The following is a 16,237-nucleotide window of genomic DNA, read 5'->3' on the forward strand; positions in this document are numbered from 1 at the left end:
CTTAATGATGAAGACGGATTTTCAAACTATTGAGAGAAGTCCTCGAGTCTGAAGTTCATATAAGATTATGAATATACCACAAGAATGCTAATTGTTACTGTCCCCTGTACTTTATAGCAGAAATTTCTTTCAAAATGGAAGTGCCCTTCTGCTCCCAGGTGCAAATGCACCTGGGTGAAAAGTTTCTGGAAATGGCAATAAGAATCAAATTCTTTTTGTAGACAAACATTCTTGAGTGTTCTTCCCACGTATAAATTTTCATGAAGAGATCACATTCGTACAACTTACAGTAAAGATTACGGATTTTTTTGTTCTGAGCACATCGAATGACCTTTTTTATAAAGAGATCACATTCGTAAAACAAGCAGCCAAAAATACTTCAAAAATAACCTTTTGTCAGAGTACAAATTTTGTTTCTTTTTTTGTTCTGAGCACATCGAATGTTATTTCCTCATGAAATTTTGCTTCGGAGTAGAACATTCCTACATGTGTGTTGTAAAAAAAAATCAGATTTTTTAGTTTAGTTTTTCTATTTTTTCGCATTTTTACTGTTCATCAGGGTGCATATGCACCCGGGAGTAGATACTCCATGTCCCTTTCAAAACATGTTTTCAGCTTATTACCTGTTACGGGTTCATGTGCCGATGTTGCTGCAATGCCATCTTCTTGCACACCTTTTTTATACAAAAAAAATCTCATGATGTTTTTGAAATCACAGGGAGATCATAGTATGTGACCCAACCACAATGCAACACAGGAGAAACCTTTTCTTATTCTAAATCCCATCTTTATCTTATTCTAAATCCCTCTTTATATCCGTTAGATTTGTATTAATCAGATAGATTGACGGCTCGGATTTGAAAGTAGATTTACATAACACAGACACGCACACAGAAAAAATCATAGTGTCTGAGCCTGGACTCTGCTCCAATCGCCATATACACGTACATGGTTTGGACTCTATTGCAATTGCCGTATGATGTGGGGCTGCACGTACATGATTTGGTTGCGAGTTGTCCTTATACGCGAGGCATGACTGAACCATCGTTTTCGGCAGCCGTGTTCATGCCCATGCCACATGGTGACGGCGGCGGCGGCGTTGTTGTCGGGTGCTGCTATGCGGCGTGTCGTCGCGACTGCGGGGATGTTCCACGTGGCGGGGTTGGGGCGGTGGTGTTGAGGGCGCTGCTACATAGCGTCGTTGCAGCTTTGTGCGATGTTCCACGTGGCGGGTTCCCGTCGTCGTTCTTCTTCGCGCTGCTCAACGGCAAGCTGCCGCAGACCGTGTTCACATACCCGGCCATGCTGCCCCTACGCTCACCTTCCTGTTGCTCGCCAAGGCCTGCATCGCCGGCATGCTCAGCGCCGACCCACACGAGCAGCAGTGGGCCCGCATGTTGCTCCCGCCGGACGCAGCCCCTCTGACGCTACGTTGGCCCACTGACATGTGAACCCCGGCCCACACGCCAGTGGCCCAATGGTAGGGCACCTTATGTTAGAGAATCCCTCTCCGCTCCCGCCCAGTGTCGACGTAGCAAGCCTACTCGGTACTCATGGCTCCTACGTCATGCTCTTCGCCAACACCACCGCCTTCTGGCTGCTCTTACTGGCCTTCGGCGCCGCTGACCTCGGCTTCACCTCTCGTGCATCCATGCCTACGTTCTCTGCCACAGACGCCATAGCTTATTCGATGCCCCTCGGGCCTCGGCGTCGCCACTATCGTCTGCAACCTTGCTATCATGGTGGCAGCCATGGAGGAGCACTGCACGGGACAGGTTGAGGTGTTGAGAACGGCATCCTCATCAGGGGTTGCGTGCCCACCGTGCTGGCACTGGCGCTGCCCACCAACCTGGGCATGCAGCAGAGGCGCTATTCCAGCTCCGGGCGTGGTGTCACAGCACCAAAAGTCCGGGAGGCTGGCGAGGCCTTCTCGATCGCCTACATCCACGCTCCCTGAGTCATCCTTGAGATCATCATAGTTTCATGTTCTACAGGAGCTGCACGAGGAGTGAAAATGATGAGCTGAGAGAGCTGGAGCCCGAGCAGAAGGTTGGGGAGCGATATCATTTTAAAAATCACCTATATATCAATCTGTTGGTTAGAAAATTTTCCGTGGTAACTCCTGATTCATGTTCATGTTTCGCATCAGGACGTAGCCCCTCCTCCCTCTCGTGGGTATAAAATATAAATTCGAGCCCCATAACACTTTTGTTTTTCCCAGCAAAACCTAGCAGCCGCAATGGCTGGCACACCTGGGCCGATCTATCGTGAAGGACATAAACACCTTGGCTGATCGTCATGGAGGGCACGGACGAGGCAGATCGTCTCCTCTCTATGGGGATCATCGTCGCTAAGGTCAGAGGGCGTCTCGCGTAGGGTTTCGTCGTGGCGGACTAGAGATGATGCTGCTGGGACTGCAGTGGCTCAGTACAAAAAAAAGACACATCCGTGACATTTTGGGCCGAACGAAAAAATTTCTGTTATACATATGACACTTCTATGACGATAATTGTGACAAAACCCGGTATTATCATAGATGTGGTGGGCTCCTACTTCTATGACAAAAATCATGACAAAAAATTGGCGTTTCGTCCTGGGCGGGCCGGAGACGCAGCTGTATGACATTCTTTGGGCCGTCCATGACGGAAAAACCGTGGTAGAAGCAAGGGGAGGAAAATTTCGGGGAGTTCCCGGTTACGGTGGGAGGTCGGGGGCCGAGCGATGCACGTTTCTCTCGTACAGGTACGCGCCTGTGTGCTAGGCGTTGGCTCTAACTGAACCCGAGCGAGGCGTTGGGCTCTAACTTAACCCGAGCGATTGCACTGCAGGCTACGCGTTACTGAACCCGAGCGATCGATCGATGGTTGTTAACTGAACCCGATCGAGCGATTCCTTCGCTACTGCTGCTAACTGAAGCTGATCGATTGAATGAACAGTGAGCGTTGCGGGGGGGGGGGGGGGGTGGATGAACAGTGAGCGGTGGCATTGCCTCTGGATGAACAGGACCCCGTGGTGTGGTGGAGGGCTGGATGAATAGTAGACGGTGGAGGGGTGCCCGTGGAGGGGTGGTTGAACAGGACCCCGTGGTGTGGAGGGCTGGATGAACAGTAGACGGTGGAGGGGTGGTTGAACAGTAGCCGGTGGAGTAGCGCGCGGTGGAGGCTAGATGAACAGAAGCCCATGGAGGCTGGAGGAGGTCGACGGTAGCCCGTGGAGGCTGGAGGAGGTCGACGGTGGAGATGAACAGTATCCCGTGGAGTCCCGTTTTGCAGTACGCCTCACCCCTCCCGATGAACAGGACCCTCGTTTCGACCGTAGCGCTCCAGCACAAGTCCGTTTCGTTCATTTTGCAGCATGCCACACCCCTCCCAATCAATAGGACCCCTCTTTCTACCGTAGGAGGTCCGTTTCCTCCATTTTGCGGTACGCCACACCCCTCCCGATCAACAGGACCCCCGTTTCGACCGTAGGACGTCCGTTTCCTCCATTTTGCGGTACGCCACACCCCTTCTGATCAACAGGACCCCGTTCCGAACGTAGGAGGTCCGTTTCCTCCGTTTTGCGGTACGCCAGGCCTCGTTTCCATCGCCTGTTCCGTCCAAGCCCTCCCGATGAACACGACGACGCATTCCGTTCCGACCTAGTCGGTTGGCTCCCACGCGTTTTGTTGCCTCCCGATGAACACGACGCATTCCGTTGCCTCCCCTTGAACACGACGCATTCGGTTGCCTCCCCATGAACACAACGACGACGCTGTTTCTCCGTTCCGACCAGCCATGTACACGAGCCCTTGCCGTACATATGCGCGAGTAGGCGTTCGAGACCCCGCCCATATGTACACATACGTGGCCGTATTTTCTTTCTTGCACCCAGGCCGCTGTACGTACGTGTACATGCTACGTGCGCGCCTCTACTACAACACGTACGCGCGTCTACTACGACACGTGCACGCCTCTACATCAACCAGTATATATATACATACACGTTCGCGACGAGATTGACAATGCTACGTACGCTTCGACCAGGTGGGTCCCGACTGTCAGGCACTTCCTTGCCTGCGAAGATATATCTGGTGGGTCCCAGCAGTCAGGGGGGTGAATCGTTTTGGTTTTTTTGCCCGGACGCACTTCCTTGCGTTCGAAGGTGTAGCTGCTGGGTCCCAGCAGTCAGGGGGCGAATCGTTTCTTTTTGCCCGGACGCACTTCCTTGCGTGCGAAGGTGTAGCTGGTGGGTCCCAGCAGTCGGGGGGTGAATCGTTTTTTTCGGACACACTTCCGTGCGTGCGAAGATGTAGCTCGTGGGTCCCACAGTTAGGGGGGCGAATCGTTTTTTTCTGGACGCACTTCCTTGCGTGCGAAGATGAGCTCGTGGGTCCCAGCAGTCAGGGGGCGAAGCGTTTTTTTCGCAAAATACGGAGGCCCGTCCGGTGGGTCCCCGCTGTCAGGTGGAGGAATAATTATTTTGCACGTAATAAGGAGGCACTTCCTTGCGGCTGCCGTGGATCCAGTTGTCAGCCTCTCCACATAGAGTCCACATCCGATGGAAGTCGTTCCTTGAGCACGTTGACCACGCCGCGCCGAGAGCACCACGGCGGTGGATAACGGCGAGGCCTAGGAAGGGGACGATGCAGAGCCGGGAAGACGCGGCATTGGATGCACACGCGGAGAGGAGTACGAGGGTTCACTGGTTCGGCTGCGCTGCCATCGCCGCAGAATAACAGGGGGTGTGGGTGAGTGGAGGGATGGCCTGGCCAGCGGTGGGAGTAGTACCGGGCGGTGAGGCCTCCGCGGCAGCACAGCCGGCCACGGGAGGCAGGAGCAGGCGGCATGACCGGCGCTGCTTTGGGCGGCTGGAGCAAGAAGACCAAAGGTTGAAGAAGCAAGACGGCCGTTGGATGGACATCGTACGGTCACTGCAGCTAGATTCGTTTATATTGACTAAGTTGACAAAGCCCTTGGTACATCAACTTAGTAGGCCCACAAGTCAGGTTCCGAAACGGTGCGCCCTAGATGTCAGGGGGAGGAATCATTTTTTGGGCGGGTGAAGCTAGAATATCCGAGATTGAAGAAGAAGCACGACATCCGTTGGATGGACATCCAACGGCCACTACTGCTAGAACCGTGTGTTGACTATAAGTTGACAAAGCCTTGCATACGCGTCAACTCTGTTTTTTTATGGGACGCGTCAACTAAGTAAGGCCAGAAGTGTGTGGCAGAGAACTTATAGCCCATTTGAGATTTGTAAGAATGTGTAGCCCATTTTTGAATTCTAATGGAATTTACTACAACCCATTTACAGTTTGTTAAAAGTACAGCCGTTCAAAACAGAATTCAATAAAATTTCCCATATTTTGATGGGATCCGAATATTTTTATTCTAAAATTTCTAGTCAGATTAAATACAATTTCAGTATAAATTCATATTACGTAAAAATCCAATAAAACATTGCGCTCACAACAATTAATGAAATTAAAAATTTCAATATCCAAAAATAATATTTTATAAAGTAATCACGTGTTTGGTGCATTTTTTTATAGTTACTACCTGGTTTTCATAATTACATCCCATTTATTATTTTTCTTAAAGCCCATTTTCTTATTAAGCCTAGTGCATCCCTCCTAGGAAAGATTTGCAGCCCAACGGGGCGGAGAATAACAACTTTACCTTGCCTGGGTATTCCTAAAAAAAGTATAGCTAGGCTATCCATTTTCAGCTTGAAAAAAATTAATATCTGGGCTGGATATCTGGCCTGGGCTAGACGGGTCACAGCCCGCCCAATTAATACCTGCAGCGATGTTTTCGTTGTTGTTCAGAGGAGGGCTAAACATCGAAAAACTCTACAGTGCTCACACCTCAAAAACACAAATACTGCTCGAGCTGCTTGGTCCCAGCTGTCGGCCGCTTCTGGTGCAATTCTCTCGTTTATTGACTACTCCCTCCTTTCCGGTTTATAATGCTCAATTAAAAAATATCACCAATCAAGGTAGATGGTGAGTGGTGGAATACTTTTTGTAGTTTTGCAAAAGCACCTAATTAATGCTCTTGTTATCCTCAAAAAATTATGATTATCAATGCATTAATTGCAATGGATGCATGCATAAAGTACATGCATTGGTCAATTTTCTCTTAATACTTGCATGAAATGATTTAATGCACCTCGGAATCTGAACATATGATGGAAAACAACCAAATTGAGCCTTATAAAATGGAAAAACTAAAATTTTGAGATAAGCCCTATAAACCGGAAATGAGGGAGTACATAGATTGGCAATGGTGTGGGACCATGATGTCAGAAAACCAGGAGGAAGCAAAATAAATTATAGTTATATATATATATATATATATATATATATATATATATATATAATAAGGAGGCACTTGCGTACTTGAGGCTATGGACCTGGTGGGTCCACATTGTCATCCTCTCCAAGTAAAGTCATCTCCTCGCCCGCGCGCGCTTTCCGCCCGAAACTGTCAGCGCCGCCAGCCCCGCTTCCCGGTGCAGGCAATTGCTCCACCTTCAAACGACACAAGTGTCGTCCGTCCATCCATTTGCCGCACACATTAATGATACGCGGTTGCCGAGGCGGCTACTCCGGCGCCACACGTCCGTCCCTCCGCCCGCCCACCATTGCTATATAAACTGTTGTGCCGGCCATAGCCGCAGTCATCCGCATCCGTTCCCTTTCTCCTGTCCACACCACTACTGTCCACCATGGCTTCCTCGCGCTCCAGCGCTCTTAGGGACGGGCGGAAGACGGATCACAAGGAGATGGCAGCCAGTAGGCAGCCGGAGGGCAATGACGTCCCAATGGAGAACATTGTAGTCGACGATCCGGCGCCAACCCCCTCCTCCGTGCCATCCTCGCCGGTGCATTGCACCATGACCATCGGTGAGGCCCGTGCCCAATATATGGACAGGGTGAGGCAGATGCGTGAGGAGCAGTTCCGGGAGGCGCAGGCCGACGCCGCCTACAACCAGCATCTCCTCCATGAGCACCTGCAGGCGGAGGAGCAGATCGCTTCAGAGCGGGTGGAGCAGGAGGCGCTGCTCGACTCGTACCACTCCGCCCGCAAGGGCCGCCTCGAGCGCTGGCGGTACCGCATGCGGGTGGCGGGGGCTGCGGCCGCCTACAAAGAGGCTAGCAAAGAGGGCGATGAAGTGGGCAAGGCACTGTTTGACGAGACCGAGGAGGAGGCAAAGGACAATGCCGTCTCTGACGAGTCCCTGCTCCGCTGGCGTCGACGAGGCCCTGCTCCGCCGAGGCCCCGCGGCGCCAACAACAAGGCAGAGGACACCGCCGGCTCCGCCGAGGCCCCGCGGCGCCAACGAGGCAGAGGACACCGCCGGCTCCGCCGAGGCCCCGCCCCGCCAACAACGAGGCAGAGGACATCGTCGGCTCAGCCGAGGCCCCACCCTGCCGGCAACGTGGGGGAGGATTTCCACCGCTCCGCTGAGGCGCCGCCCGCCGACAACGAGACAGAGGACATCGCCGGCTCTGCCGAGGCCCCGCCCCGCTGCCAACGAGGCCACGTCACACAGAAAATGAGGAAGAGTAGAACACGGTAGGTCGCTGCCGCTCGGGTCCAAGTAAGGCCACCGCCGCTACCCTCCGGTTCAATCCAAGCTAGGCGGGGTGACCATTGACGGCCAGTTAGCTTCTTGGCGGCGACGTGGAGTCGGAGAGCTGCGCTGGAGAAGAACGCTGCTTCGACTTAACTGCTGGTGCAGTTGGCTGACTCATATGTGGGCCCAACAGGCCACATGTCAGTTACGCAACTGCACCTGCAGTTAAGTCACTGAAGCTTCTGTTTGGCTCAGCGGGACACAGGTGGGTAGCTTCTGTTAATTAATTATACCTCCAGCGCACCCCTTTTTATTTGAAGAATGTATGAAATGTAATGAAATCCGCATGTTTATATGAAATCCGACCATGTATGAATGAATTTATTTCGATTAATTCGAATTCCTGTATCACTGGCAATGGATGAACATGCAAAACAATACGTACTAGCATTATTCCCAGGGTGATCACCTCGTTTGCAGCAGTTTCACATGTACTCCCTCCGGTCCTTTGTAGTCTGCATACAAGTTTTTTCTGCAGTCAAAGTATCTCTACTTTGACCAATATTATACAAAAAAAGTATGCACTTTCACAATGTGCAAAGTAAAAAGGAACAGAAGGAGTACAAAGAGTTTGAGGAGCTTTTTAGCGTTTCTGTACATTGCAATCAAACACACAGGCCTGGCAATTCATAAAGAACATTCAAAACAATCGATGATTATGCATCTCAGGGACTCACATGTCAGAGGCAATATTTACTTCACAACTAAAGAATAAAGAAAAAATTGATCGACGCTGCTGACAGCAAAGGGTGTCCCATTCGAAAATATCAAACACATGTCATGCTAAAATCAATGAGCAAAATTTGACAAGGTTGTCCCATTCCAAAATATCAAATGCCTACAATTGTGGAATGGGTAGGGTTTGCCATCAGTTTGGACATTGACATGGCACCTCGTGCTAAATAAACCAGCTGTTCTTTTTGTGCAGTTCCACCAAAATCTACCAAATTTGCGCGTAGCTTGTATGATTTCGCCCTTATATGTTGCAACGCCTTGAACTTATCGGCACCTCCTTTCTTGTGGTGGAAATGAATGATTCGATGTATTCATGAAAATTTTGTGTAGTTCCCATTGAAATCAAGCTGATCACCCCTATTTGCACAAATACAAAAAAGTGATTAGTATAAAGCAAACTGTACTATGAATTGACAGTTTCAACAGGCACATACATGGTCCATGTAGAGCACACTTTTAGAAAAATGGAACTCACCGGAAAGAATCCTAGAACAACATTATACTCGCACATCACAACAAAAAAATGGAGATTTGTCAGTCCTTCTGAGATGAAGTTAGTTTGGTCTTGTGGGGAGTAATGTAACCATCCTTCAACTGCTCCTTCTGATGAGAAGATAGACAGGGCTTCTTCATCCTGGCATAATCGAAACTAGTCACTTCACGTACTCCATATTCTTATTCAGAGGAAGATGATCCTGTTGTGCAAAGACAAGAGGACTACTAAATGCTAGCATCCCTGTTTGCTTGAAAAAAGGAAAGGAAATATTTAAAACAGCACAGATGAAGCACTTCTCAAGGACAATACCACCTTTTCATGACAGTATCTAAACAGTAGCACAACACCAATAGAGATGACAAAGCTCAATCATATGGATGAAATCAGTGGGCGAGTACCAACCTTTGTCAGGAGGCTTATTGTGTAGAGTATACAGATGAAGCACTTCTCTGGAACCATCTGTTGTTATCTACGATGGTGGCCATGCTTACTATATACTCCTCGATTAGTTTATTGTTTCCAACATCTTCTTGTGCAGTTCCACTAAAATATATGGTATCTTCAAAGAAGATCCCTGTTTGCAGAATTAGAGATAATTATGTATTACATTAAGAGTGGCATCCAACAATTGCTCGTTCCAGCCATAGCAATAAATTAAGATGCAAAACTATATCATTACTTGTGTCATCACAGTTCTAGTGCTTCATTACAGCACCGGGAGTTGATTTTTGTTTTTGTTCCGCTTGTTCTTCCCCTTCATCACTTGGTTCAATAACAGACAAGCTTCGCCTTCAATGTAAGATTTGGCATGTCAATTAGGGAGCACAAGTATAGTACTAAACTTTTTCTGATGAAAGTGGAAAAATACAGGCCAGCAGTTGTGAAATATCCTTATCTTACCTCAATGGGATATTACGGTGCACATACAGATTGGAAGTCTTGTCTCCATTTGTGCAGTTCACTAAAATCAAGCAACATTATCGTACAAGTAGCACAACTTATAAAAGCACACTGCAGAATCATGTGAAAGAAGGCTAGTACTGACCTCTCATGATGCGGAATTCGAACAACTCACAAGAAGAATATCTGGACCAAATTCGCCTTAACGGATAGGAAGTAAGATCTCCTCTTGTGCAGTTCCACTAAGATCAAGCAATCAAGCAACGTTGTCGGTGTGACATTTTGGTTGAACTGCACAAAACACTCTTAAAACAAAAGTGTATTGTGCAGTGCAACAAAAGGTCAGAATGGCAACGAGGTGAAGTAGATAACCCTGTTTACACAGAGGTGCAAAGGAAACAATTAGCGGTCAATAACGGTGGATGACACAGAAGCCAAGAAAAAGAAACATCTACCTTATCTAAATGGGAAAGAAAGCAAGACAGTAGCATTTCTCAAACGGTGGCATTGATTAATATTAACATAGAGATTATATTAACAATAAAATTCGTTAAACATGTAATTTGCTTTTAACAGTGGCATTGCATCAATTTTCTAGCGGCATTATTAGAGGGTGTTCGTTTACAGGGACATTTTGGTGTAGGGACTAAACAAACTCCGTGTCAGTCCCATCTAAACAAAATAGGAGGGACTTTTAGGGACTAAAAGTGGGCATTTGGGACTAAAGAAAGAAGACCCCGAGGGAGTCTTTTTGGGACTTTTTCCAACAGTTGCCCCTGCCACGCATTGCACCTTGTTTCTATTACTTCATTACTAGGGGTAACATGGTCTTTTAGCATGCCATTTAATAACCTCTAGTCCATGTTAAGTCCCTCGAACCAAGCAGGTAGGGACTAGGGAGTTTTTAACCAAATAGGGCCTTAGATTAACAACAGCTAATGAGTTGCACGGGACAGTGGACGCACCAGCACCATGTGCATCTACTGATGTACTGTGGTCATGCACAGTCTATTGCAACAAAGAACAAACAATCAAGGAGCATATTTGTGTTGGTCCCAATTTTGTTATCTTTAGACTCCTTTCCCTATGTGAGCGCAGCAAATCTAGTCCCGCTCAAACTCTACAGCCTTGTCCCTTCCTTTCCTTTTTGAACTAGTACTTTCGCCCCTTCCTTTCCTATTTGAACCACGTCCTAGACTTATGCCATACAACTTTCCCCACTACTTTCCCCCATTCCTTTCCTCTTTGAACCACGTCCTAGATTCATGCTATACAACTTCCCCCGTTCATTTCCTCTTTGAACCACGTCCTAGATTCATGCTATATACAACTTTTCCCACTACTTTCCCCCACTCCTTTCCTCTTTGAACCACGTCCTAGATTCATGGTATACATGCAGCTAGAGCAATGCATGTGGAGTAAGTAAATTATACCTTAAGGTTCTTGGGGCGTGGTTCGATGGGCGATGGGACGGCGGCGAAGAAGAAGGGGTCGGAGGCCCTCCCGCGCCGCCACTGGGTGGAAAGTGAACAGCTGCGTCGGTAGTGGATTCCTTCCCTCGCCGACGGCGACAGCATTAAGCCTCCTTCCCTTCCCGGCGGACGGATCCTGCCGACTCTTTGAGCAGCAGTGAGGGGAGAGAGAGGCCAACAAAGTCTTGTTTAGATCTGGAGAGGGTGAGAGAGAGTGTGAAGAGAGAAACTACAAGTGCTGAGGCTCCAGCGGGAGAGGGCGAGAGAGTGTGAAGAGAGCAACTACAAGCGCTGAGGCTCCAGCGTGTATATATATACTGGAGAGAGAGTGTGAAGCGTGCAAACCCTAGAAAACATTTTGACCAGTCAAAGAATCCTCCTCGCACAAATTATGGTCAAGTGTAGTTATCGAACCCGAGACCTCAAGTTTGATGAGCGAACAGGCTAACCAGCTACACAACCCTCCCGTTATGTTCAACGAGAGGAAAATAACCTTTTATACATCCGTGCATTCGTATGACAAGCATGCCGTGTTTTTTTTTGTGTGTGTGGGAGTCATTGGGATTTCAATCATAATCGTGTCATATGGCTTTGGTGGTAAGACTATCCACAGTGGTGCAGAAATAATGCAGCCTTAGTCACCTTACCTCTCTCCACGTAGTACGCTGGGTCCCACCAGTCAGAGGGTGAAACAAACAAATTAATAAAAAAAATTAAAAGCGCCAACGGTGTATCTTACCTCACACATCTCGCTACTGCTCGGGAACACTGTCCAATTGATCCCTCTGTTCGCTCACGTACTATTTTAAGTGAATCCTTATTATAACATGCACATAAATTTTGGGCACTTGTATTCGACTTAAGTCAGTGTGCCACCGTATCTCGTATACTTACTACTCCCTCCGTCTAGGTGTAATAAGTCACGTTAGAAGGTGCAATGGGACCAAGGTGCGTGCATGTGCGTGTGTGTGTTTCACAGCACGTCTGTGTTAGAGAGTGCGACAGATCGACCTACTCCTACAGAGAGATGGTGTGTAGTGTATGATTTTAGCCGCGAGAGTCGGTGCATCATGTCATTTCCTGGCGTGTCCGGTAGGGACATGCGGACAGCTGCCACGCACGCTCCTGACTAGCCTGGCCCACCCAAAGCCCCTCCATTGCCCGCGCGCGCTTCCCGCCCGAAACGGTCAGCGCCGCTCCAAAGAATCGGTGCCGCATTCATGCCCGGGTAGAGCGGACGCGACCTCTCACTGGCGCAAGAGTGATGGTTGCTTCGTCCGTCCAACTTACTGCTGGGTCTATGTGATTTGACAGCTCATTGATCTTTATTGCTGAGGTGGTAGGACTGCTGGATGTCCCACGCTTTCGGCGAAAGGAGGTACTACTACTAATAGATTACAATTTTCTCCATTCTTACAGCGGAGGAGTGCAAGAGCAGTGAAAACACGCAAGCTCAGTGATTACATGACCCACCTCACACTATCACCTTGCGACACCTAACTCTTTACATAGCTAGATGAGTCCCCGCGCGTTGCCGCGGAACAGTGGTATATCTCTCTGCGCAAAATTATCGATTTTATAGAACTAAAAAAAACTCTATAACCGCATGAAAAATGTGGTAGCCAAACTAAATAAACTCCCATCATCATTTAGATCATCCCACGTAAGGAAAAAATATCAGCCAACTCCTACTGCATAATGGGATTATATTTTTCTTTTTAACATGTTAATGGGACTTAAAAACTCACTTACATGCATGCTACCGGTGCATGCTTGCATGCAGACATGTTGATGTGATTTAAAACTCACTCACATGCATGTGCCACGGTATTTCTGCATACTTGCATGTGGCTTAGTGCGGAGCCTCTCAACGTCTAGATCAGACGGCTATTATGGACTGATTTACTTATTCCACTAGGTGAACTACATATGGAACAAAATGAATGAATCTACACTTAAATGCATCTATATACATCCGCATGTGGTTCATGGTGAAATCCCTACAAAGACTTATATTTAGGAATGGAGGAAGTACTAGTATAGTACATACTGTAATTTATCAGCGAGATAAATTTGTACAATGCTATGAAGCTTCCAGCTTCTGTTACATGTATCTTGCGTCCAAGGTTGCCCGTTGCAACATTTCATCAAATACAAAGGAGACTAACATGCATGCTATTGCATCTCAATGACTGACAGATCATAACAAATATGTCCTCCCTCCGTTCCAAAATAAGTGTCTCAACTTTGTGCAAACTTTAGTACAAAGTTGTACTACTACTAAAGTTGACACTTATTTTGGAACAGAGGCAGCTAAAGAAAAAAAATGATCCATGCAGTCCCTAGCCCTTGAACCGTGAACCTTGACCAGGATTCAATTTGCTGGCAATGTTCAAGCTTCCTAATAAATGAAGTTTGCAACCTTTTGGCCATCGGATCATTTTGTGCAGTTTCACCAAAATCGAGATGAGCATCCCTATGGGAAAGAAATTGATGAAGCGTGATTAGAATAAGATTACTGGGACTAGTTGATGAGACATAAACTCATCAATACGTAGAAGCCAGTAGAGGTATCAGGTATGTGCGGGGCAAAGAAGTAGAGAAATATCCACAGGGAGTGATGTGGGCAGCTGGAGCAGTGGTGCAAGCCGGCTATAAAGGGAGTTGTACCTGAGGGACATAGCTAAGCCTTGAGGAGGGCGGTGGGAGGCGGCAACTGCCCACATCGCGGCAGTGAGCAAGGGACGAAGGCAACCTCACCGGCTTTGTGAGAGAGAACGGCAGGGACCCCTGATCAGGACATGCCGACAGTGGGTTTTCGCCGTCGGCGACGGCCACCGCATCTACATTAAGCATCCACCCCTTCCCCAAGCGGACGTGATCCGCCAAGATGTGGCCACAGTCGTTTTGTGCGAGAGAGTGTGAAGAGAGCAACCCCAGCAAGCAACCGTGTAGGCTGGTCCGTCCTGACTATGTATATAGTGGAGCGGTTTCCTCTTCTCTCCATATGAACCTATCATATTGCGTACGTGCCACTGAAGAAAAAAACTTTATTTATAAATGACGCGGCACCTACTACTCGTTCTCCTATAACCTTGCACTTGGCATCTCCAAAATATTAACCTTGCGATTGGCTCTTCGCCTCTTCGGGAAGTCGAGAAATAACGGTAGTGCAGTATATATCATTCTGGCTATATGAGACCGAATGAATTGCTGCACGTCCACCACGTTGGAGAGGGTCGAGGGGCGAGGGAGAGTGCTACATACAGAGCAAAATGAGTGAATCTACACTCTAAAATACGTCTATATACATCAGTGTTTGGAGTATGTACTAGTAGTTCATATTGAAATCTACTAAAGGACATATATTCCAAACAATATGATATAATCTCTATAACCAAGGTAGTAGGGACGAGGAGTAAACGGAGGGAGTAGTAATTTTTTCTCCTCGTCCTGCGAGCCATCGCGCGCATGGGCGAGGGAGCGGTCGTAAGGCGGAGCAAGCTTCACCTCATCCTGCGAGCCACCGCACCCGTGGGCGGGGGACACAGCATACTAAGCAAGCTTCTCCTCGTTCTGCGAGTTCACGGGACACATCAAAAGTACTCTAGTGTATAGAGCCTTGCCTCTAAGGTAGGCCCCACATGGTTTGCCTCTTTTTTTAATTTAGCATAACGCGTCAAGTCGCAATTTGTTTGTTCATCCGTGGTAGACGATCCTCCCTCCACCAAGTGGAGAACCAGTACACGTGCCAAATTACCACGTGGGCTGCCTTTTTCATACAGAAATGAGCTCCACCGTGTACCCACACAGGTGTGGTTGGGAAAGTGTCACGCCCAAGATGCGACCCTATCCTAAAGGAACTCGAAGGTCCCACCATGGATAGAAGCGCATCTTGAAGACACTTTTGCAAGGTGGATATCATTACATCAACATTACATAATAGATGGGGATACATACAAAAGGCATACAATGCCACACGAATACAACATCACAATACATAAGAGCATCATCCGACTACGGATGAAACACAAACAGAAACTCAAATGACAACCACCCTGCTAGCCCAGGCTGCCGACCTGGAACCTATCCCCTGATCGAAGAAGAAGCAGAAGAAGAACTCCGAAACAAGCAAACATCGCTCTCGCGTCATGATCATCACATAACCTGTACCTGCAACTGTTGTTGTAGTAATCTGTGAGCCACGAGGACTCAACAATCCCATTACCATGGGTATCAAGACTAGCAAAGCTTAATAGGAAAGGAAGGGGTAAAGTGGTGAGGTTGTAGCAGCGACTAAGCATGATGAGGTGGCTAACATACGCAAATGAGAGCGAGAAGAGAGCAAATGGAACGGTTGTGAAGATAGCAATGATCAAGAAGTGATCCTGAACTCCTACTTACGTCAAACATAACCCAAAACCATGTTCACTTCCCAGACTGCGCCGAAAAGAGACCATCACGGCTACACACACGGTTGATGCCTTTTAATTCGGATATGGTGTCAAGTTATCTACAACCAGACATTAACAAATTCCCATCTTCCTATAACCGCAGGCACGGCTTTCAAAAGATTATACCCTGTAGGGGTGTCCCAACTTAGCCCAAGATAAGCTCTCGCGATCAACGAAAGATATACCTTCTCCCAAGAAGACCCGATTAGACTCGGAATCCCGGTTTACAAGACATTTCGACAATGGTAAAACAAGACCAACAAAACCACCCGCCGTGCCGACAAATCCCGATAGGAGCTGCACATATCTCGTTCTCAGGGCACACCGAATAAGCTAAGCGTACAGGCACTCGGGGGGGGGGGGGGGGGGTAAACAAAGATGACCCTTGGGCTCCGGAAACCCAAGGGAAAAAAGGGCTAGGTGAGCCAAATGGTAAAACCAATGTTGGGCCTTGCTGGAGGAGTTTTATTCAAAGCGAACTATCAAGGGGGTCCCATAAATCACCCAACCGCGTAAGGAACGCAGAATCCGGGAACATAACACCGGTATGACGG

General features: G+C 48.1%; 1 pseudogene; it reads left to right on the forward strand.

The window, feature by feature from the left end:
* The first annotated feature begins 1,032 nt into the window (after positions 1 to 1,032).
* LOC123077350 (uncharacterized) overlaps positions 1,033 to 16,237 on the forward strand; it is a 28,536-nt pseudogene continuing 13,331 nt past the window's right edge.

This window comes from Triticum aestivum, chromosome 1B (genome assembly GCF_018294505.1).
Source record: "Triticum aestivum cultivar Chinese Spring chromosome 1B, IWGSC CS RefSeq v2.1, whole genome shotgun sequence".
In the NCBI taxonomy this organism is placed as follows: domain Eukaryota; kingdom Viridiplantae; phylum Streptophyta; class Magnoliopsida; order Poales; family Poaceae; genus Triticum; species Triticum aestivum.